This window comes from Aythya ferina (genome assembly GCF_964211825.1).
Source record: "Aythya ferina genome assembly, chromosome: 3".
NCBI classification, from domain to species: domain Eukaryota; kingdom Metazoa; phylum Chordata; class Aves; order Anseriformes; family Anatidae; genus Aythya; species Aythya ferina.
In genome coordinates this window covers 89,979,443-90,003,465 of record NC_140298.1, presented here as the reverse complement: position 1 = coordinate 90,003,465, position 24,023 = coordinate 89,979,443, and positions in this window count along the sequence as shown.

Sequence of the window (24,023 nt, the reverse complement as noted above, 5' to 3'; positions counted from 1 at the left end):
GGTGATGATTCTGCATTAAATCATTCTATGCGTAGAACAGAATCTTATTTTGTAGGCTGACTTTTTATAGTTTTTATTCATGGTATGAATATTCTGATTTTTATCACTTTGAGCTGTCATAGTTTGAAATAAGTAATCTTCACCTTATGAGTCTTCTGCTTGTAGTGTCCACAGAAATTCTGCTTCTATTTTTTCTTATCTTAACAGACTTTTATTTATGTCCTTACTCTTGTATCTTACTCTTTCTCAGTTCACATATTCCCTCAAAAATCCTTATCTAATTTGGTTTGAGATTTGTTTCAGTCACCATACAAAGACAACTTCTGTACTAAAGGCAGGAAAATGATGTCCTAAAAAACAAGTCCCGTGGGAGATCTGTAAATTAGAATCATCTGCTTAAAATGTCACAGACTTATTATACTAAGTATTTCAGTAGCGAATATTGTACTCCAATGTTTAAACATGCAGCCCAATTTTTTATTTTTCTCATTTTATGTCATTCACAGAAATCGATGGAACAGATTCTGCTTCTACTAACTTGCCATTCAGTTATAAGAGAAAAAAGTCATTATCATATGTGTGCAAACCAATTTGTTTTTGGGTTGTGCAATATAACCTTTGATTTCTTAATAGAAATATCATCCCTAAATACAGCAAGAGCAAATAATGCAATAAGCTGTAGAAGTTGCAGTACACTGTGATGTTAACAGTGCTATGTTTAACTGTATGCAAAGGAAATATATAGGGGCTCAGTTTTGATTTAACAAAATACTGATTTTGAAGTTGTGATAGATTGGAATTATCCAGATGGGATACCATAAAACAGAGCTGATAAGGTATATATGTCCATAGTCTGGCTTTGTGGTAGCTCTCATAATGTAATAAAAGAATTGATGACAGTGTCTGGTTATCAACAACTATCTTCTCTTCCTTCCTTTTCTCCTTTTGTCTGTCTCACTGACCCCAAGGCTGTACAGTTAGTGATCCACATTTTCATTGCAAAAAAAAAAATCTTATTAAAAACTTGTGGGCCATTCCAACGCTGTAGTTGTCACCTCATTACATATTCCTTGTTACTGCATTTCTCCCTATGCAAGGTTCTTAAACTGAAATGGGTGCTGCTGTCATTTAGGCTAAGGCGGTAACCAAATTTAAGAGGAGACCATGAAGAGATACCATCTCTTAATAACCTAGGTCAGACTTATTAAATCCACTGAATATCCCAATAGACAGCAAAGAATCTTGGGCACAACTCAGGTTTTATTTTACTCTTTATTAATTACCCCTATATTGAAATTAATTCATCAAAATGTAAAATCTGAAGACAATCAAATACACATGCATATTCTTATGTTTACATTTGTTTGTGTATACACACACACGTATGTGTATCTATCTTGCTACCAGTTTAACTAAATCTATGTGCTTAAGAATATTCTGTTTCTCTGTCAAGTGGAATTTGTCTTGTCTCAAGTGAGGAATCATTTAATATTTTAATCAGTGACCTGATTGACTAGGAACAGGGTGTTCTTATTACCATTCCAAAAAGCTTAAGCCAACAGGGGTAGCTGATATGCTGCTGGATTGAAAGAAAATTCAAAATCATTTCCAGAATTTGAAGAAACCATTGGATGAAATTCAACACAAGCAAGTGCCAAGTGATTAATCATCTGCATAAACTTGTTTCAAAAGCATCTGGTTAGGTAATAGTTCTGTATAAAAGGATGTAGAGGTTGTAGTAGATCATGATCAGAACATGAGTCAGAATGCTGCCAGGAGAGAGAGAGAGAGAGATGTAAAAAGAGCAGTATTGCCTATAAAATACACATAGTAATTTTTTTCCCTCTGCTTGTTATTGGTAGGCCTCAGAGCTGAAACACTGGGTCCAGAGAGCACAAGGGAGAGATATGAGAATGATCAGAGGTCTTGAAAACATGACCGGTGAGACTGTATTGAAAAAAATTGAATTGTTAGCCTGAGGAAGACTGGGGTTGGTTCTGATAGTCTTCAAGAAGCGTGCTGTTGGAAGGAAAGGAATACTCTATTTGTGACCAAAGTGGATAGAATAAATGATAATGGACTTAAGTTTCACAAAAAGTATATATTTATATTTAGGGAAAAAAAAAATGTTTCACAGTAAGATTAGTAAAGAATGCTTGTTAGACTGTGGTGTGTCTCCTCACTTTATTTACTTATTCCTTTTTTGAGTTGAACAAATATTTATCCGAAATGACTGAGGGAAAGTTAATCCTGTTTGGGGTATGTAAACTGTTAGATGACATGCAGAAGTTCCTTCTAGCTCTACAAATACATGCTTACAGTTTTTGGATGATTATTTTTCTTTTTACAGGTTTACTATGTTATTTCCAAGAATATAATGGACATATATAACACAAAGAGATGATTAAAGTACTGCTGTGAAACAGGTAAATGCCAGTAGCAGGGTGTTTTTTGTTTGTTTGTTTGTTTGTTTGTTTTCCTCCAGATCAATATCAGTGAGGTTTACTTTGTAGTATACCTGTTAAAAATCAAAAAAATCAGGATACATCTACAAGGCTTAGTTCACACAGCACTACAGCATTTAAAACTTTAAATAAAATAGAATTTACAGAAAATAAGCATCAAGTCAATTCTTCTCCATCTAAACTTTTTTGAACTTCCTGAAAAGTTCAGAAACTTTTGAGCCATGCTTATATGACTCCAGTTAAGTCCCTGTTCTGTTCAGCATGTCAAAATCCATTGAATTTCTGACTGCAGCTGGCTTGATAATCTGAAAAGTTTATTTATGAGGATTTTATGCATTTGACCAGTTCTATATTGTTAATGAAATGCCTATAGTTCACCACAGAAGCAAATAATAAAATAAATGGTGTGGATTCTCCTACTGTTTACATCAGTTTTGTGTCAGAATTAACTTCCTAAATGTCAGTGGAATTTCTTCTGAATTACACTAATGAGCCTCACTCAGAATCAGGCCCACTTTCTATAACAAAAAATCTACATTAAAAAAAATAAATAAATATACATATATATATATAATATCCAAATGCTTTAAATACATAGCTAAACACCAAGCTAATAGCACACAGCATTGTTCTCTCAAGCCCTGGCTCAATTTTCTCACTCTGATTAGCTAGCAATTTGTACAATTACACCTAAATGGATGCAATGCTGATTTCACCGCTTATTTTATTATAGCACTAAAGCAGGTACAGAACTATCTGCAATGCTTGTTTACAATATTACTCATAAACAATTTTTTACACACTCTATTTCAATTTCCCAGCTTGATTAGCTACCAAGCTGCACTAAAACACTCAAGCTAAAAGGAAAAGCTAATTGCTCTGAGTTTTTCAGATAATTTACATGCAACAGGATTTATTGGTGCTAATGAAGCTCCAGAACATGATGGCTTCTCTCTCTTACAGCCTTTTTCTGCCTTTCCACTTAATAATAAAACACATACACACACACACGTAAAGTCAATATAAGAAAATGCTTTTAGACATGTAGAGTATCTAATCAATTTGACAAGGCCCTGAAGTTGGTGAAAAGTCAACTGAAATAAGTGAAACTCTAAGAACTCTAACTGAAAACCATGTTTCAGAACCAATTTTAAGGAAAATTATGCAGTTACAGAAAATTATCCTCTTCTAATTCCAGCATATGAACTAGAATTTGCACTTTCTAACAAAATTCATCTGATTTTGATGCAAACTAGACATTAATTGAAGGCCTCCCTGGTTCATAGCTCAGTTTTAAAGTAGTGTTATTTTGTTATTTGGGTGCTACTTTTTTTTTTTTTCTTTCTTTCTTTTTTCTTTTTTAAGGGAGGAAGCAAAGTTGGGATTGCTAAAAGAGGCGTTGTTGTTGTTTTTTTTTTTTTTTATATATAATCTAGTTGATTAAGTGTGACATAGTATAATATTTGATAATAGTTTGTTCATTTCAAAATAGGATAATTTTCTTTGCCAGTGGTTTCTTTCTTTTCTCTGCCTTTCCTGAGGTGCAGTGTCCTGTAATGTGCAACATATTCCTCCTGCTGTGAAAATTCATATTGATTCAAGAGAAGGGACATGTCTCCCACCAACCACAGAACAACTTATGGCTTCCAAAAGCACAGATTCTAAGCCTGGAATGGCAGAGGCTGGAGAAAACACAGAAATCAGTTCTTGGACAAATATCCTGATCACTGAGAAACTGTGCTAAATCTATGTACTGGCCATTCTTGCAACACATTCAAGTCTCTTTGTGAGTCCATAGTCTAAAAAACACATAAAACCCAGTAAGTTTTCTAAATGTTTCAGCTTGCCAGAACAATGCACATCTCAGATGTGCAGTTCTGATATAATGACAGAAAGAAAAACAAGAACCAAGTCTAAAATCATGAAGGGGCTGTTCTGCTTCTGAGGTGCTCTGTGGGGGAAGGAGGAGGCCACGGTTTTCCTGATATTTGCTGCACTTGTCTGAGAAGTGTGAGACCTGACATCTAGTATAATCTCAGCCTGATGAAGTTAAAGGGATAGTATCTCTGATATTTTGAAGTCAGTGGAGAACAACAAAAATCAAATCACAAGTGAAGTATTTTTGTTTGTTTGTTTGTTTTCAGAATTAGAATAGTTATGCTCTTAACATTTTCAGGGATATTTCATAGGAAAAGTATGAGATGGCATATCTGTATATATGAGTGGTGAAGCTTCACTTGGTATGTAGTTGAAAACAAACGTTTATTAAGAGTTTATTGGTCTGCACAATGTTACTTGTAAATTGACAGGAATAATCATATCAGTAACTAAACATGTTACTGCACCTAAAACTTAAAAAAATAAAAATAAAATAAAAATAATAAAAAAACACAAATGAAGCTACTGTCAGTTTACAGCATATTTTGATATGACCTCAGAAATGTCTTACTTCATTCAGACGAGCCAAATGTCAGTGATTTTCCAGTGTTAAAGCTGTTCAAAAGAGATTTTGATGTCATTAGAAACTTCCCCTGAATCTGAACTTTATTGGCTGAGTTTTGAGGAAAGACTTGGAAAATAAACATTTGCCCTCCACAATATGGACCACACCACTACCCCCCAGCCTGAACTGGGTAAATTTTCAAATGTCTAAAAGCAAAGGTAATAACTTCCAAGTTCCAAGCAGAAAGTGATTATGAGAAAGTATGCTTATACCAAAAGAATTAAAATTCTTATGGGGAATATTGCCAAAAGGCCAGTATAAAATAACCAACAAGCTTAAATAAGCTTGGGAAGGAAAAGCTGGAACATATCTCGGGACTAGATGTCACAAAAACAACTTTCCTAGACTTTGTAATAACACTTTACAGACAACTTGGTCAACAAACACACATTCAAAAGCAGTGTTTTATTTGAGAACAGGCCTTTTTATTGTGCCATATTTCACTGACTAAGTCAAAGTTTGCGCATGAGAAATAAATAATATATATATATTATTTTTTTTCTGTTGACAAAACAAATAGTATAGAAGACTATGCATACCGCTGGGTAATTTCAGCATCCCAAGAAAGTATCAGTGGTATTCTAGAATTTGTTTCAGGGCCTTTGTTTCAAGACCTAATTTATTCTTCAAACAGAACTAATCAGGAAGGAATATAAATCAGTATGGTTTCCTGATTAAAAAATAAAAAAAAAATAAAAAATAAAAAAAGGAAAAAAGAAAAAAGAAAGTCTGTAGTCTCCACAAGGACATTTCAACTTGTTTCTTGCATATCCTTTCAAAATAATACTTCTTACTTTACAAGTTTATAGGATGCTCTGACAGAGGGTCTATAATCTTATGACTTAAGATTCTGACTTAATCTTTTCGGCTATTTTTCCATTTCCCAAAAAACATATCCACACTGTAAATAAATGAAAAGATGTGTTTTTAAATTGAAGAGTATAATATGTATTATGTAATTTAAACTAAATTAAACAAAACTATTATTTCAAGCTCTTGGTATCCTCAAATACTAAAAAAAATAATAATCTAAATATAAATATGGGAAAGATATTTTAAATTAACTCTAACCCTCAACTGCAACACATCGTTCCTTAAGGAACATTTTCTCTTCTTTTGTCCATTTTAATTCAAACAGACCAAAGCACAATGGTTTCCAATGCAATATAAATATAATATAAGAATGTAGAGTTGTCCTTTCCTAGTATATTCTATTGTACAGTAAAATGCATTTGCATTCATTCTGGTGGCAGGTGCCTATAGAAAAGTGATGTTAGGTTAGGAATGTTTCAACTTGAAGGGAATAACGTGAAATAACGTATCTGAATTCTATGTCTGTGAGACACACAGTTCAGTTGGCCAAAATTACTCCTATGCTACCTGATTCCTTTGGCCTTATTTGAATTCAGGTGATCATTTTTCGCAACTCCACATAGAATTTCAGTTTTACTGTTATTTTCTCTCAGTACCTCCCTTCCATTTACTTAGCTCAAAGTCAGAGGTATCTATCATTGTACCTAAACACTGACAAGGAGTTTTATTGGAGAATCACACAGAATCACAGAATCACAGAATTTCTAGGTTGGAAGAGACCTCAAGATCATCGAGTCCAACCTCTGACCTAACACTAACAGTCCTCCACTAAACCATATCCCTAAGCCATCTAAATGTCTTTTAAAGGCCTCCAGGGATGGTGACTGCACCACTTCCCCGGGCAGCCCGTTCCAATGCCTAACAACCCTTTCATTAAAGTTCTTTAAAGGGCATGCCAGTTCTTGAAACTGTTCATGTAGACCAAGTTCTTGAAAACTTTGTTTAGATCCAGATCCCTGAAAAGTAACAGAAACTTCTGTGTGTGTGACAATAAGTTGTGAGAGGTTTCTTGGCATGATTCAGTGCATTGTGTACACAGAACATCTGTCTGTCAAGAGCCTGGTGTTTGTTTTGTGTTAGATGCTGTTGAATATGATTGATGCAGTAACCTTACAAATGGCTATAGAATTGGAAAGATCTTGTCCAATTCATTGACACCAAGTCACTTACTGCACTGGTGGCAATCTATCTGAAGATGGAAAAAGACACCAGCATAGTTAGGCAGAATTTAAATTATATTCTTTGCAATTTTAATCTGGAAAAAATGATCTTTGAGGTTGTAATACAAGAATATTTTATTGTATTATTTTTTTAACTAGTGGCTGTTCAAACAAAAACATATCAAAATTCCTTTTGGTCTTTATCATTGTTATTATGGTGGAGAAGAGAGAGCAAAGGAGTGTGAAGATTTTAGGTATTTTAAAATAATTGCATTTAATCCTCTTTTAAAAGGATGACATTCTAAACACCATTGAGAAATAATGTTATAAAAAGGAAGAAAAAAAATACACAGGGGAAGTATTCTAAAAAATTGTTAGCTGTTTTGTCAAGAAAATCAGTCAAACCAATGTAGCCAGAAGAGTAGCAGATACTATAACAAATGAAATACCGTGACTATAACTGATTATTTTTTCACGTTCAGGCACATAAAATTCAAGCTCTGCATTCTCTGACGCAAGCTTTTAACCTGTGTTGTTTGCCTAATCAGATTCAAAACCACTTAATTAAAAATACTTAAAATACTTAAAAACTCTGGCATTATCTTAGTGGTTTTTTTTTTTTTGTTTTATTTTGTTTTGTTTTTGAGAGAGAGAGAGAACAGAAGGTTAGGAGTGTTCTTGCCTTTTAATAAATCTTCTGTACAATGGAATGATGTGATTACTACAGAAACTAGGCTATTTCTTTTGACATTAAATTCAATATATTTGTATTCATTTCATATTTACAGTTTTCTGAGTGTATTTATTACACTAATCTGTAAGTTTTATATAGATAATAAAAGATTGCATAAGAAAGTTGCCTTGCAAATTGAAGAACTGGAGATCTGGCAAAAAAAAAAAATAATGATGGATTTGATGATAATATCATGTTATCCAAATGCTACTCTCAAAACAACTGGATGTAATTGGCAGTGCTAGCTTATTTATGAAGCTGAGATTCGCAAAGACAATACTGGGATTATGCTACAAGTTCTCACTGATATCTATATATCTATTTTTTCAACTTCTTTTGAATTTTTTAATGTTTGCAGTCAAATTTATACAAAAAAAAATAACTTTAATAAATGCAGCGTTACATGGCTACATCTCAGGAAGATTACAGTGTTTTGTTTTAATTATCATGTTCAGTATTATATTTCCAATCAGAAAGAATCTTAATATTTAACTAATGCAAAAATTTCCAAGACTTTTCTATGAACAGGATTACTGCTGATTATCTTTCTCACCAGTACAATATGTAGAATCACATTTTCAAAATTAGAAAGTTTTATTCCTGTGTAGCTTAACTGTTAAACAAAAGACCAAAACACTTGAGCAAGTCCACAGATGTTGTTCTTGAACAAAATCAATGTTTAACCACAGATCCAACTGCACAGTAGAAGAACAGTTTGGTACCAATTTACAATCCAGAGATTTCAAATTCCTGTGAATTCTCTACTTTCCTAAAACTGTTTCTCTCTCTTTCTCTTGTGGAATGGGATTTCTCTCACCTAACTGTAGACATTTATTCTGTTAACTCCTATATAAGAATTAGGTAGACTAAAATTACTCTAGAGTTAGTACAAAAAAAAAGATATGTAATATTTACTTTTGATGAAATATTTCACTTTTGAATAAGGTGAATTTTCCTTGTTTTTTTTCTGCTGTATCTCCACTAAGCATAATAACAACTTTCTGTGACTAGTTCATAGATATAAATGTTTGCATTTGGTCAGACAAAGTATGTCCTATGTTGATCTAAAAAAATCTGAAGAGATCCAAGATCCAACAGTGTTTTCAGAAATCAATTGCAAATATGATTGTTCTCCATTGACTGACAATTACATTTGACTTCCCTGTTCAGAAACCACCCATCCTCCACAAATGCAACAGTTTCTCACTGATTCTACCAGGTGGCAACAGTCTACAGCAGTGTGCTGCTGATACAGGATGCATTTGTGAACACCCTCAAAAGGTCATATATTCTGTCAGTACAGAGGATGGAACCACAAGCAAAGAGGATGGAAGAGCAAGAAGAATTTTATGCAGAAATGTAAAATTATTTCATATTTGAGAACAGTAGCTAATTAAGTAAATTATTTTTGCTTCAAAAAGAAAGTTCTCTACAAAAAATATTTTGAACTATTTTGTTATAACTATTTGTGTTGTTTTTTTGACAATAAGCTTTTTGGAAGGTCTGAGCAATACCTGATGAAAATAATAAATAATATAGAATAATTACAGTGCAATATCATCAGCCGTAAAATTTCAAGAAACCAGGAAACAAGATTATGAATGTAACAGTTTTTGCTTAAAACACAAAATTAAAATGGTAATCTTAACTTTCTTATCCTTTTAATTGTCTTCTAATACTTATCTTCATGTTTTTTCTTATGTTTCCATGAAGATAGGCAAGTATTTGCTATTTTTTTTTTAAATAAAGCTCAGCTTTTGAGTAATTTTCATGTCTAGAATGGCTGCAACTATCAGAAAAGAACTGTAACAATATGAAAAAATATAAGCACTATCAACATCAGATTAAACATACGGCCAAATAAGCAATGCAAGCAATTTTGCTAAATATCTTCATGATCCAATAATGGGTGATGGCTTTGAAAGAAGAGAAATCTATACAGAAAATCATGCAGAAGGTGCATAAAAAACAAATATTTTAATTTCCCTTTTACTTGCATACCCAACTAAGTTCACCCAGGTAGTTTCAACAAAGCTAATGGACCTGTCAGTGGGAGACAGCTGTCTGCAAGACTGGGGCCATAAAGGGCATTTTTATTTCCTCTAATATATAAAAAGGAAGCAATTTTATTACACAAGAAGGAACTGGTTAAGAAAATAAGTGGGGCAGACTAATCTTCAGTTGCCAACAATTTACATAATGTAAAAAACATGCTGTAAGAGAGATTTTATTTCTCTTTCATTTTCAGAAATATTCTTTAGTTTCAATTTAAGTGTTTTGAAGGCCAGATTCAGAACTTTCAGCCTTAATTGTTGCAGAAAGGTATAATGAGATTCATCTCAAAGAACAAGTAGTTCTATAAAGTTAAGAACGAAACAGAAGGAAAAAAATAAGTCACCAGTAAGTGTCTAAATGAGTAAGATGGAACAAAATATTTCTACTGGAATAAATATTTATTAATGATATTCAAAAAGTTTAGACAGATTCTGGAAATGGTTTGTTGCAGGGTAAGTTGTAGGAACATGATTTGTTCACTTTAAATATCCTTTTGAGAAAAACAAAAACAAAAACAAAAACAAAACAAAACAAAAACTTCAGAAGAGCTTTTGTAAACAATTTTCTTAGCATACAGTAAATAAAGTTGAGGTAATTCTACCTTTATATCCAGGTTTCATTTTCCAGAGAGAAAACTGAATGTATCTCAGTTATCTTTTTAATTTTGAATAATGAACAACAAAACCTGAGGGTTTACTTATTCTGTCTTTTCAAGGTGGGGAAGGTAGAAAGGCATATTGTGAGTGGTTAGTGCCATCTTTTGCTGAGTCCTCTACTTCCTAGGAGGATTTTAGTAGCACAGTGATGCTTATCTCCAACAAGCAATGAATTTATGCCTGGGAAGTAAGTTGTTTTTCTAAACAAAAGATCATAGGAAGAGTAGGTGTCATAGCTATGCTTTCTTAGTACTCCCCTGGTGAAACTGCATTCTTCTGTGGAATGGGTATCAAACTGCCTCAAAAGTCCCTGGGCCTGCTCCACCTGGGTCAGAGGCCCAGAAAAATAAAGTTGTATCAACTGCCTTATAAAGGAGCTTAAGTCACGCAGTATACAGTTGTCAGCCAGTTCTGGGACATCATGTGAAGACATATCTTTTCTGTTTAAGTGCTCTGCAATTTACTGGGACAAGTGTTTTTTGGGAGAGCCCAGAAAGAGTGCTTTTTTTACTGCAGGTTATTCTCCAAGCATGCACAGATGTCCAGGATGGGCACTCTTGAGGTGTCTTTCCCTGACACACTAGTGATGTCATTTCTATATCCACTCATCAATTTTGTAATTTTTGAGGCAGAACCAAACGAGCCTTTGAAACAGTTCCTACAGGACAGATTGGCAAAACTCTTAGGGCAAAATTCCAATACAGAAGATGCACAAAAGAGAGGGAAAAAAATTCTAGGATTTTTAAAGATAAAACTCTCCTATAGCTACAAATCACTTGAGAAAATCTTTACTTTCACCTTTTCTCCTGAGAATTCTGGGAAGCAGTATCCTGGGCTTTGACACATTTAAGCTCTCTCTAGTGCTCTCTCACTTAAAGGATTTCTCTTGTTTTTTCCAGATGTTCCCTGATTATACTCAGCGCTTGACTGAGTTGAGACTCCATCTTTCAGCTACTTTCTCTCATCCTCTTGTGACAAATCTTTGGTATTGTGATTTTCTGTCATGTCTTTTTGCACCTTTATGCATTGCTCACCATTCTCAGTTTCAAGGACTAAAGTCCTTTCCCAGATTCTATCAGCAAGGATGTAAGGTCTGTCTTCAAAGAAAATTATGCTCAAATGAAGCTAATGCATCACTTAAACTCTTAACAGAGCCTACATATGTGTAAAAGATCTTTCCCCCACACCTCCAAATGATGCTTTTAGTAAGTCCTGAAGGATTAATAGATAATGTAAGTAAAGCAGCAGAAATTATATGTTGTTATTTTAAAGTGCCTCATAATAATGATAAGCTTATATATTACTAGAACGTGTATCTTGCATTGCTCACAAATTTTGTTAATTATTCTTTCTTTTGCAAATATCTACAAGCCAGAACAGGACTCAATAGTTCCCTCTCTTTACCCCATCTTTCCAAATTCTATGTGTTTTCATGATCAGGTTGTTTCCTCGTCTGCATCCTTCAAATATTGATGAGCAGAGGTGACCCCACAAAATGATTATCATGGTAGAACAGCCTTGGGCTTGGGTTTACCTTAAAAGCACCACAGAGTTTGGGTTTGTTTTGTCAAGAAAACATAAGTAATTGTAGTGTTGTTTACTGTGTAAGTTGCCATGTTTAATCAGTGTCAAAAGGAATTTTAGGGCTGATACAGGAAAGAAGTATTATACATGTAGTTGTCTATCCCTTATAGCTGCCAGTTACAAGTTCAGTTAATTTCCCTTATAAATGACTACTGTACCAGTGTAGTCTGCTAAACTTCAGCCAAACTTTTATTTTTTCCTGTGCTTCAAAATGTTAAAGTTTGTGCTTGTGAAAAGTCTTCTGCTGCTGCACAGTATTCCTTTTTTTTTTTTTCTTCTACTTTAAGGTGTTTGTAGTACTGTACTACATACTTTCAGTTGACACAGTGTACACAGGAACATAAAAGGTTGCAGTGGCTCCCTTCTAGCCAATTTTTAAATTTAATTTCTCCTTCTTAAACAAATATATATATATATATTTATTTTTTTTTTGAGATGTATTTTTAAGTTTTGAAGCTAACAATACAGTGTTGTGATTTTGATCCCTATATCCAAAATTTCTTGTGGCTGCCATGCAAATTCTTAATGAACCATGTTAGCCAATGTCAGCAGTAGTAAAGAAAGGACTACACAGAGTCAAAATCTAATTTAAAATCTGCAGGCACTAGAGATTCAAGCTCTGCCAGACACCTGGGGAAATAAACTATCCCTGGGCATGGTTAGCAGGCAACTGGTTCTCCTCATCTTGGCATCTTGGACCTTCCATAGCGTACAGTCATTACCACCAGGGATTTACTCTTCCAAGCAATACAAATAGATTTTATTTCCTTATTGTTTTCCAATTCCTTTTTAACTTCCATTTATGCACTGATGCATAACTATACTTAATGAACATCTTAATGAGCATCTTAAATAGAGTTCAGTTGCCTTTTAGTAGGGATTGTGATATTTCAGGATCTCTTTGGTTAAAAGCTGTGCTTACTTTAGCCCAAATGCATGTCTATGTAGCATATTTTGCCCTGTAAATGAAAGTGGACTAATTAATATACAGTGATAGGTTGTCTTTCCCTGTAAGAACTTCAGGTCACAAGATTATGCAAGGTGTGCAGATTAAGCTATGAATGTTATTCCAGTTACTTCAAGATCCCATTATCATTATGGTGTAGGAACATACTATTTTTAAAATGGAAATGTTCCATAATTGCTAGAAGAGTAGATAAGATGTTAAGTGCCAAAATGTAGCAGAATTTCTGATCCAGAATAATTTAGTTAATTTTATCTCACTGCCTTGAGCCTTATTAAATAACATCACACATCATTCATATTAAGAGCCTACATACTGGGGGAGCTCTTACACACTGTGTAAATAACAGTCACTGCTAACTCCTGGGGAAAGTCCTTAAAAAAAAATAAAAAATGTTTTTCTCCTGAGCACCAGCTTCTGTCTTTACTGTTTGCAGAACAGATTCAGTCTCCTTTGGGTTCGTTGTTTCCTTTCATGGATTTTCCCTAGCATTTGTCTGAGAAGGTCATCTTGAATGAGCTACCCTCAAAATTCACTCCCTTTTTTTTTTTTTTCCTCCATCTGTGTCAATTTCAGTCTGTCTACAAACACTGGTATAGTTTTGGTCCTTAATATCTTTTCTAATCCATGTGTTTCAAACGTCTTTGTTCTCAAATCTTGTCTCTAACAGAAGAGAGAGATTCAATTTTCTTTCTTAATTTGATTCTGGATCTTTGTGTCTACTGGAAATAATGTGTTTCCTTCAGATTCTTATATTCCTCTATGATATTATTGTTCAATTATTTGGCTACACTATAAAGCTTGACTCTAATTATTGCACAATGTTAATCTGTGCATCCAGTCTACTTTATAATCCTTATTTATGCAAATATTGCACTCATTATTTTAAACATCCAAATGTGACAGAGTAAATAAAAATGTATACAAAGAAAAGTCCCGAGTTTATGACCTTGAATTCTCAGTAAGGATACTTAAAAGTTTTTTTTTTTTTTAATTATTATTAATTATCTTATTTATTTAAATAGCACAATATATTCTGGGCTAAGAACCAAGAAAGACGTAAGCAAAGTAGAAAACCAGTATAGCTCTTAATTTTGGTAACCAAAGGAAGAGAAAACAAAAATGTGACAGAGATTCTTCAGTCAACAGTAGGCTTTTATTCCATTCTGGAAGAGAGAGAGGAGGCTGTGTACAGACGTATTTCTAAACCTGTGAGCATCATGGAATTTGTGCCCAGTTTTGGCAGGAAATTAAATATGCAAGAATGTTAAAGCAAGTCAAACAGGAAGCAAGTAAATTTTCAGTACTCTGTTTTGCTCATCACTTTTAGCATGAGCTAAAGAAAAGAAAAAAAAAAAAAAAAGTGTTCTTCAGAAAGGCATAAAAGTACAGCAAAAAAATTCAAATTGAAGATTGATTCATAAATACTATCACTTACTAATTATGGTTTGTAAAAGTACTAACACAGCTTATACAATCAGAAAAGTTCAGTTCCTCATATGACTGTAAAACTTATGAGTTTACTGGAGAGTTTAAAGTAGTTGAAACAACACACATACATGCCCATACAAAGTACTAATATACACTTACGCGTATGTATCCATTCATTTTATTTACCATTCTATTCCTGTTTTCTGAGCAAACACTGACTTACAACTTATTATGGAAAGAGAAAAACAATATATATATATATATATATATATATATATCAGTCTAATGTAAGACAGAAGTGACTTATCAACAATGACAGCTGTACATGTAATGTGAGTCTGAAAGCAAGATGAGTGGGGATTTTGCTGTTGGCTGGGTAAAAAGGATACAAGAAAGCTGTGGCCCAATGGCTTCCTAAATCATGCATGAGAACCACTAGGAAGAGAGACACAAGTACGGTTGATCTACTTACACATCTGATCCACTTTAATGCTGTCTTACATCCAATTCTTGAACGTGTTGAATGTTTTCAGGGCCCCAAGTGCTGCACCCAGTGTTCAGCTGCTAGGGCTCTGGCCCAACTTTGAAGATGCCTCTCTCTAACATTAGACAGCCCCACAGGGGAGCTGTCCTCCTGTGCCTGGGAGCTACTTTTAGGCATTGGAATGGGCTACCCAGGGAAGTGGTTGAGTCACCATCCCTGGACGTATTTAAAAGACATTTAGATGTAGAGCTTAGTGATATGGTTTAGTGGAGGACTTGTTAGTGTTAGGTCAGAAGTTGGACTAGGTGATCTTGGAGGTCTCTTCCAACCTAGATGATTCTGTGATTCTGTGATACATTTAAGCTCAAGTTCTTGCTCTTGATATGTGCCTGTGTGATACTAGAGCCTGACTTGGACACTTGACATTTTTGTTTAGTCTTGGATTCTTCCTTATCACTATGGACTTGCCTGATGACCTGAACTCCTGGCTGAACCCAATGACCATTGCCAGAGCTGCTCACTTGTGTCCATCCTGTGATGATCCTACCCTGCTGCTGCTGCCTGCTTGCAGATCACCTGCCTTGCACCCTGGCAGCTGTAACAGCTGGAGCACCATAAGCATCTGATTAGCAAATGCAGCTGCTCAAAGGACATAAATGTCTGATAAATGCCTGGTGGAAGGAGGCAAGGACAAAATAAGTTCCAATGTAAGAAGAGCACTGGATGACTTGAACTACTCAGTGCCTACCTGGTTGCTTCCTAGTCAGTAGGAAGAGGTTTGATTTAATTTGATTTAGGTTTTCTTAGACTTCTACTTGCCAAACTACCTGACTAAAGGGGCCTGAGTGATGAAGCCAGTATGGAAGTGACTGGATCTCCAGGGTCCCAAATGACTGGATGCTCTAGCATCCCAAAAAGAGATGGGAAGGCCTTGGAGCAGTAGGCCTTTGCCTAGTATGTGAACAGTTGTGCTCTGGAGTAGTCAGCAAACAGAGAGGTCCCTGCAAGATGGTGAAGAGAGCAGCAACAGCTTTCATAACAAAAAGGCCATATGTTTCTATGGATGGTACATTGTGCATCATGCACTTATATCATGTCTAGAGAAAACTGTGATTATGGCAGCTCCAAGATTTGCAGTACTAAAAAGAGAGGAATTATGTGAAAACAGAACAAGATTTTTTTTTATTATTATTATATATATATATATATTTTTAAAACAGTGGCTGAATATTCTCATTACAGTTTTGTCTTGATCCAGTTGTATAAAACTATTTGACTCTTAGGGAATTCCCTACAGATTTCCACAAACTTCAAGACTTTTAATTCACAGGTCTTCTGCCTGCATACTTACCTGAGCTGTATATCCTAACTCCAGGCATTAGTCTTCATTTAACTGAAATCACTGGCTGTGATCTCTGCTGCTGCACAATTGTAGTAAGGAGTTCAGTGAAGGTGACAGTTCTGTGGTCATCGTGAAAAGGAGAAAATAGGAAAGAATTATCATAATGGGAAAAGAGTACAGAAATCAAGGTAGATTGAGCCTGTGAGGGAAAGCTTGTTTGTTTCTATATTCCCTTCAGGACTGGGGAGAGAAGATTATTAATATTATTACTATTATTTTCCCTGCCTTGGACAATGTTACAATGCTGACTTATTAAAGAGAAAATGTTATAATTCTCATGGTAGTGATTCTGCCTAGCAGGCTGGCAGGTTGAGCACACATATATAAAGTAATCTGAAAAACAATCCATCTGATGTCAGGTCACATGAATGAGTCATGAGTATTTATCAGCATGTCTGAATATCTATAGTGGGAAAACAAGGTTTGTTTTATATAGTACTTTGCTCTATGTCAAATAGACTTATGAAATTAGTAGAGAGTCTAATGCTGCCATTGTTGTAGAGATATCTAATTTTTTACACCATGTATATGCTATATGTTATATACTAAAAATGGCATTCTATTGTCTTAAGATACAGTTGCTGTAGCCTGTAAAAGATCTGTAAGAAATCTGAATGTCATTTGCTTTACAGAATCACAGAATCACAGAATTTCTAGGTTGGAAGAGACCTCAAGATCATCGAGTCCAACCTGTGACCTAACACTAACAATCCCCACTAAACCATATCCCTAAGCTCTACATCTAAACGTCTTTTATAGACTTCCAGGGATGGTGACTCCACCACTTCCCTGGGCAGCCTGTTCCAGTGTCTAACAACCCTTTCGGTAAAGAAGTTATTCGTAACATCTAACCTAAAACTCCCCTGGCGCAACTTTAGCCCATTCCCCCTTGTCCTGTCACCAGGCACATGGGAGAACAGACCAACCCCCACCTCGCTACAGCCTCCTTTAAGGTACCTGTAGAGAGCAATAAGGTCGCCCCTGAGCCTCCTTTTCTCCAGGCTGAACAAGCCCAGCTCCCTCAGCCGCTCCTCATAGGACTTGTTCTCCAGGCCCCTCACCAGCTTCGTTGCCCTTCTCTGGACTCAGTCAAGCACCTCCATGTCCTTCTTGTAGCGAGGGGCCCAAAACTGAACACAGTACTCGAGGTGCGGCCTCACCAGAGCTGAGTACAGGGGGACGATCACCTCCCTAGCCCTGCTGGCCACACTGTTTCTTATGCAAGCCAGGATGCTGTTGGCCTTCTTGGCCACGTGAGCACACTGCTGGCTCATATTCAGCCAACTATCCACCATCATTCCCAGGTCTTTCTCTGCCTGGCAGCTCTCCAACCACTCATCTCCCAGCCTGTAGCTCTGCTTGGGGTTATTGCGCCCCAGGTGCAGGACCTGGCACTTGGCCTTGTTGAACTTCATGCAGTTGACCTCAGCCCATCGGTGCAGCCTATCCAGATCCTCTTGCAGAGCTTTCCTACCCTCAAGCAGATCGACACACACACCTAACTTGGTGTCATCTGCAAACTTACTGAGGGTGCACTCAATGCCCTCGTCCAGATCATCGATGAAGATATTAAAGAGGACCGGCCTCAGCACTGAGCCCTGGGGAACACCACTAGTGACTGGCCTCCAACTGGACTTGGCTCCATTTACCACGACTCTTTGGGCCCAGCTATCCAGCCAGTTTCTAACCCAACGAAGCGTGTGCCAGTCCAAGCCAAGAGCAGCCAGTTTCTTGAGGAGAATTCTGTGGGAGACGGTGTCAAAAGCCTTGCTGAAGTCAAGGTAGACCACATCCACAGCCTTTCCCTCGTCCACCAAGCGCGTCACTTTGTCATAGAAGGAGATCAGGTTTGTCAAGCAGGATCTGCCTTTCATAAACCCATGCTGACTGGGCCTGATCGACTGCTTGCCCTGCAAGTGCTGCATGATGACTCAGGAGGATCTGCTCCATGAGCTTCCCTGGTACTGAGGTCAAACTGACAGGCCTGTAGTTTCCCGGGTCTGCCCTCCGGCCCTTCTTGTAGATGGGCGTCACCTTTGCAAGCCGCCAGTCGACTGGGACCTCCCCCGATAGCCAGGACTGCTGATAAATGATGGATATTGGCTTGGCCAGCTCCTCTGCCGGTTCTCTCAGTACCCTTGGGTGGGTCCCATCTGGCCCCATCGACTTGTGCACATCTAAGTGCCGTAGCAGGTCACCAACCAGTTCTTCATGGATAGTGAGGGCCACATCCTGCTCCCCATCCCCTTCCACCAGCTCAGGGTACTGGGTATCCAGAGAACAACCGGTATTGCCACTAAAGACTGAGGCAAAGAAGGCATTGAGCACCTCCGCCTTTTCCTCATCTCTTGTAACTAAGTTTCCCCCCGCATCCAATAAAGGATGGAGATTCTCCTTAGTCCTCCTTTCTGTGTTGATATATTTATAGAAACATTTTTTGTTATCTTTAACGGCAGTAGCCAGATTGAGCTCCAGATGAGCTTTGGCCTTCCTAATTTTGTCCCTGCACAGCCTCGCTACATCCTTATAGTTCTCCCGAGTGGCCTGCCCACTTTTCCGAAGATTATAAACCCTCTTTTTTCTCCTAAGCTCAAGCCACAATTCTCTGTTAAGCCAGGCTGGTCTTCTTCCCCGCCAGCTCGTCTTTGGGCATGTGGGGACAGACTGCTCCTGCGCCATTAAGATTTCCCTCTTGAAGAGCGCCCAGCCTTCCTGGACCCCTCTGCCCTTCAGAACTGCCTCCCAAGGGACTCCACCAACTAATGTCCTGAGCAGCTCAAAGTCAGCCCTCCGGAAGTCCAATACAGTGGTTTTACTGGTCCCCTTCCTGGCCTCGGCAAGAATAGTGAACTCCACCATTTCGTGGTCACTCTGCCCATGATTACTCCAGCAGTAATCATAAATTACCTCATGTCAAATATGTTGAGAGTCCTCTATCGGTTTCATTTCATTATTTGGCTTTGTATATACCTGCAACACAGGCAAGGTTCAGTTACCTGGGGTCATTTGCATTCATAGTTATTCTGTAGACCTGTCATTTATAAATACCTAGGGTTCTTGTACACTCAAGCATAAACTGTTCATTATAGCTCCAATCATTTCACACTCATTACCATCAATATAATACTGTAAAAATGATATTGCCTAAGAAAAATGTACACCAGTCAAATAATGAAATTTATTTATAACCTCTTTTTAAACCTTCAAGTAAGCACTCAGAGCCTAAATTAAATATATCTCTTGTAAAGGCTTTAGAGACTTTCAAATATCTTAGTACAAAAACTAGAAAATTCTTATTTCAGATTTGTTTATGCATAAATTCTCTGGGTTTACCCTCGAGATTTAAAATCATAATCTACCATAGATTATTCAAAGAGAAGATTAAAGAAATTGGTTAAACAAAGGCTGTAAGATTTAAAAATTCCATAAGACTTTGCCACTCTTCTAATGCTAAAGGAAAAAAAAAAAATCTGAAAATAAAATAGGCTGAGGAAAATCATTTAACAGAATTAGGGGAAATAAATATATCTCTTGCTTAGGTCACTGATTTGTTTGTGAACACTCTCTAATACTTTTATTTTATATCACTATCTTTATATTTTTTATTTTGTATCACTATTTCACCTAATATTATTTGCCTTAAAATAAGAAGAGAATCTCCATCTTAAAGCAAAATAACATTTAAGCAGACACATGTGTGAACAGCTTTATTTATTTAACCGTAGTCATGCTGTTTCCAAGGTTTTTTAAAATACATGGTTTTGCAGACTTTCCACAAATGCCTAAACAGAGTATTTAAATAAAATAAAATAAAATAAAAATAAATCACTGTACTTTAATGTATACTTTATATGTATATACTTTATACTTTTATATACATGTACATTATATGTACATAAAAGTTTCATGTATACTAATGTATTTTAATGTATACTTTAATTCATATCTTCTTTTGGCTTATGATAAACATTTCATACTGTTCAGGTTTTATCCATAGCCAACTGCTGATAACAGTTTATTCAACCTCTCCAGAGATCTTTCCTTTATTTTCACTTTATAATTTTATTTATTTATTTATTTTACATTAAGAATTATCTCTCACATAAAAAATCTGTTTCTTTTTTGGTCTTACCTTTGTCTTTCCTTTTTTGTTTTACCAATAGCATGATCATTTATGACTCCAAAGGTCCACCTGGTAAGTGATATTTTCATTGCTATAAGGACAATTATAAGGGCAACTTATTTATTCCACAGTAACAGATTTTCATTATCTTGCTCACAGCTGCTTTGCTACTACTATAAACAAGATACTTATCTTCTTCAAATATCAAGCTTAATGCTGTCTCAACACATATGTCCAAACCCAATTTTTGAATAAGAAATGATAAATTTCTCCAGATTCTTAAACATCATTTTTAGCTTAATTTTGTTACAACTGAAAAAAAAAAAAAACCTTGATGCAGCCTACTGCATTGTATTTTTTTCTATATTTTCTCTCCCTTCCCTTCCCTTCCCTTCCCTTCCCTTCCCTTCCCTTCCCTTCCCTTCCCTTCCCTTCCCTTCCCTTCCCTTCCCTTCCCTTCCCTTCCCTTCCCTTCCCTTCCCTTCCCTTCCCTTCCCTTCCCTTCCCTTCCCTTCCCTTCCCTTCCCTTCCCTTCCCTTCCCTTCCCTTCCCTTCCCTTCCCTTCCCTTCCCTTCCCTTCCCTTCCCTTCCCTTCCCTTCCCTTCCCTTCCCTTCCCTGTTTTTATTTCTTTTCTATGGGAATGGTCAATTACAGTCTTAATTCTTCTTGATCATGGCCTACCACAGCTCACATACTGATTTTCTTGCAGTCCACATGATATTTTTCTAGGTGTTCAGTTTGCCATTGGCAATAATAATTGACATAATATTTTCTTGCAAGCCTTTATGTAATTTGAAGAGCAAGAAAGTTTGTTGCAAAATCTTAAGAATCTACTGCAAAAATACACAATAATGTGGCACCTTCTAGGTTCCTAGAAGTCCAGATAGAACTATTGGTAAAGGAGAGAAGTTGAGAAAACAACAAAAATAACAACAAAAATAACAACAAAACATCTCACAACAACAACAACAAGAAACCATGATTTTCTGTATACCAAAGACACTGTGTCTACTGTGTGTAGCAGCAGTTGGCAGACAGTGAAAAAGTATATTTTTTTCCCTTGCTAAGACATTAGACTTGTCTTTCTGACAAAATATGGAAGTTCCACTTTAGGTTTGGTATCCTTGTCTGATGTCAATTCAAATTAAATATTGTTGCTGTTTGTTGAGAATGCTTCAAGACATTTCTTAACCCTGTGCATCATAATTTGAAGAACCTTGCCATAGATTCTTGTTTTTATTCATGTTGTCCTCAATTTAATTGTAAAAGAATTAACCATTGTGTCAGAATTGTGTCAGAATTAACCATTAAGTGTGGATCAACATAAAGTAAAACATGTAATGATTAAATTGATACTGTGGATAATATCTATGCTTTGAAATCTAAGACTGAGCATAAATAATAACTAATGTATCTTCTACTATTGTCTATTAAGAAAAAAAAAAAATACATCTGACTCCCTGCAGGGGAGAATTAGGTCAAAGGAACTAGAAATTATTAAATTCTCTTCCACAGATGCAAGGTCATTCGTTTTTGTCAAACACAGAAAGGAAAGGGGTATGTTTAAAGACCTGTGTACAGACACACAAACACATACACATATATATACATTTTCTATACTATGAATAATTCACACATATTCCAAAAGGGAAATGTTCAATCTCTAGTCATAGCATTCACTTCAATTTCTAAATCACTGAGTTTACCTGTAGGACTATTTAGATCTTTCTTTCTTCTTTCTCCTAGTCAAGAGAATGAATTGTTTTCTCTAAGAAAGAGCTACACAGTCCAAATTGACTTTATTAGAACCTTACTTTTTGGTGATTTCTCTCACTGGTAAAGAAAACAACACAACTGTGCCAATGAAAGAAAGGGGACTGAAGCTGTTATCTGACACTTCTCCAGAAACAGGTAAGTAGCAACAACAAGAAACTTGTCAGTGCTGTCTCCATTAATCTTATCAGAGATGTCTTAGGAAATATTGGAATATTCCAAAAAGAAATTAGATTGGAAAATGTCTTTGTTCTGTTTAGCTGCTTCTCAGGGGATGTGCTTTAATGAGTTCTCTTCTCCTTTGATTACAAGATACAATTAAGAAACAGTTAATTTGTCTTATTGTTCATCCTACACAATTATATGTAAAGATAAAAGATTCAGGGATCTTATGACATCATAGTGGTTGGTGTTTTCATATTTACAAAGGAAATATCATTTTATTCCTGATTAGACTCGTTTCAAACTGAAGTTCCAGCCCCTTCTGTTCTCTAGGGTGTTGGCTCTGTACTGAGAATCTGTCTCTGGCTATATTTTGCTCTTTGACTGGTAGACATCACTGGGAAGTGCTGAAGTCAGACAAGCAGTAATTACTATAGAATTTATACTATAGAATTACTCTGGATTACTATTTATATGACCCACATTTGGGCTGAACCTGAGTGCATCTGTATAAAATCTGTTTAAAATCCATATTTTATTACTGTACATACTTTATCAAGCAAAGTAAAAAAGAGTAAGACATATTGCCTGGAGACTGCAACTGTTGATATATTTTGGGGGGGGGATTTGATTTGTTTATTTATTTGTTTGTTGATTTGGGGCTGCATACTTTTATGGATTTGATTTCTGCATTAACATTTTGAATATGTATTCACTAGCTTTGTACTGAAAGTAGAATCATAGAATCATAGAATCATAGAATATCCTGAGTTGGAAGGGACCCTTAAGGATCATCAAGTCCAACTCTTGACACCGCACAGGTCTACCCAAAAGTTCAGACCATGTGCCTAAGTGCACAGTCCAATCTCTTCTTAAATTCAGACAGGCTCGGTGCAGTGACCACTTCCCTGGGGAGCCTGTTCCAATGTGCAACCACCCTCTCTGTGAAGAACCCCCTCCTGATGTCCAGCCTAAATTTCCCCTGCCTCAGCTTAACCCCGTTCCCGTGGGTCGTGTCACTGGTGTTAATGGAGAAAAGGTCTCCTGCCTCTCGACACCCCCTTACGAGGAAGTTGTAGACTGTGATGAGGTCTCCCCTCAGCCTCCTCTTCTCCAGGCTGAACAGGCCCAGTGACCTCAGCCGTTCTTCGTACGTCTTCCCCTCCAGGCCTTTCACCATCTTCGTAGCCCTAGTAGTAGTCTCCATTAAAATATTCTCCATGTTGCAGAAGAACATACACAATAGTTTCTTCTTCCGTAGCATTTCTGCCACTATATAATACTCAATTAGAATAATATGACATATAGAAACCATTTATATGTGCAGTTGTCTTTTATATTTAGGAAAAAGACTGGAGGAAGAAGAGCTACAGCAAAGACATGCTTATAGTGATACTAAAAATAAAGAAAAGGTCAGAATTTATGAATTATATATGTAAGAGCTAGGCATTAGTATGGTGCATTCCACTTACAAGTACCATTATCTAAGACACCAAAAACAGTATCTCTGAATTTCTACTGAGGTGATCTTTCCATCCTGTCACTTCCAGAAACTTTATGTGTTGCTGCAACAATGCAGGACATGTCTTGGGAAAAGTTTTTCAACACTCTTCAGAAAAAAAAATGTATCACTGGAATACAGAGTGATTTGAGA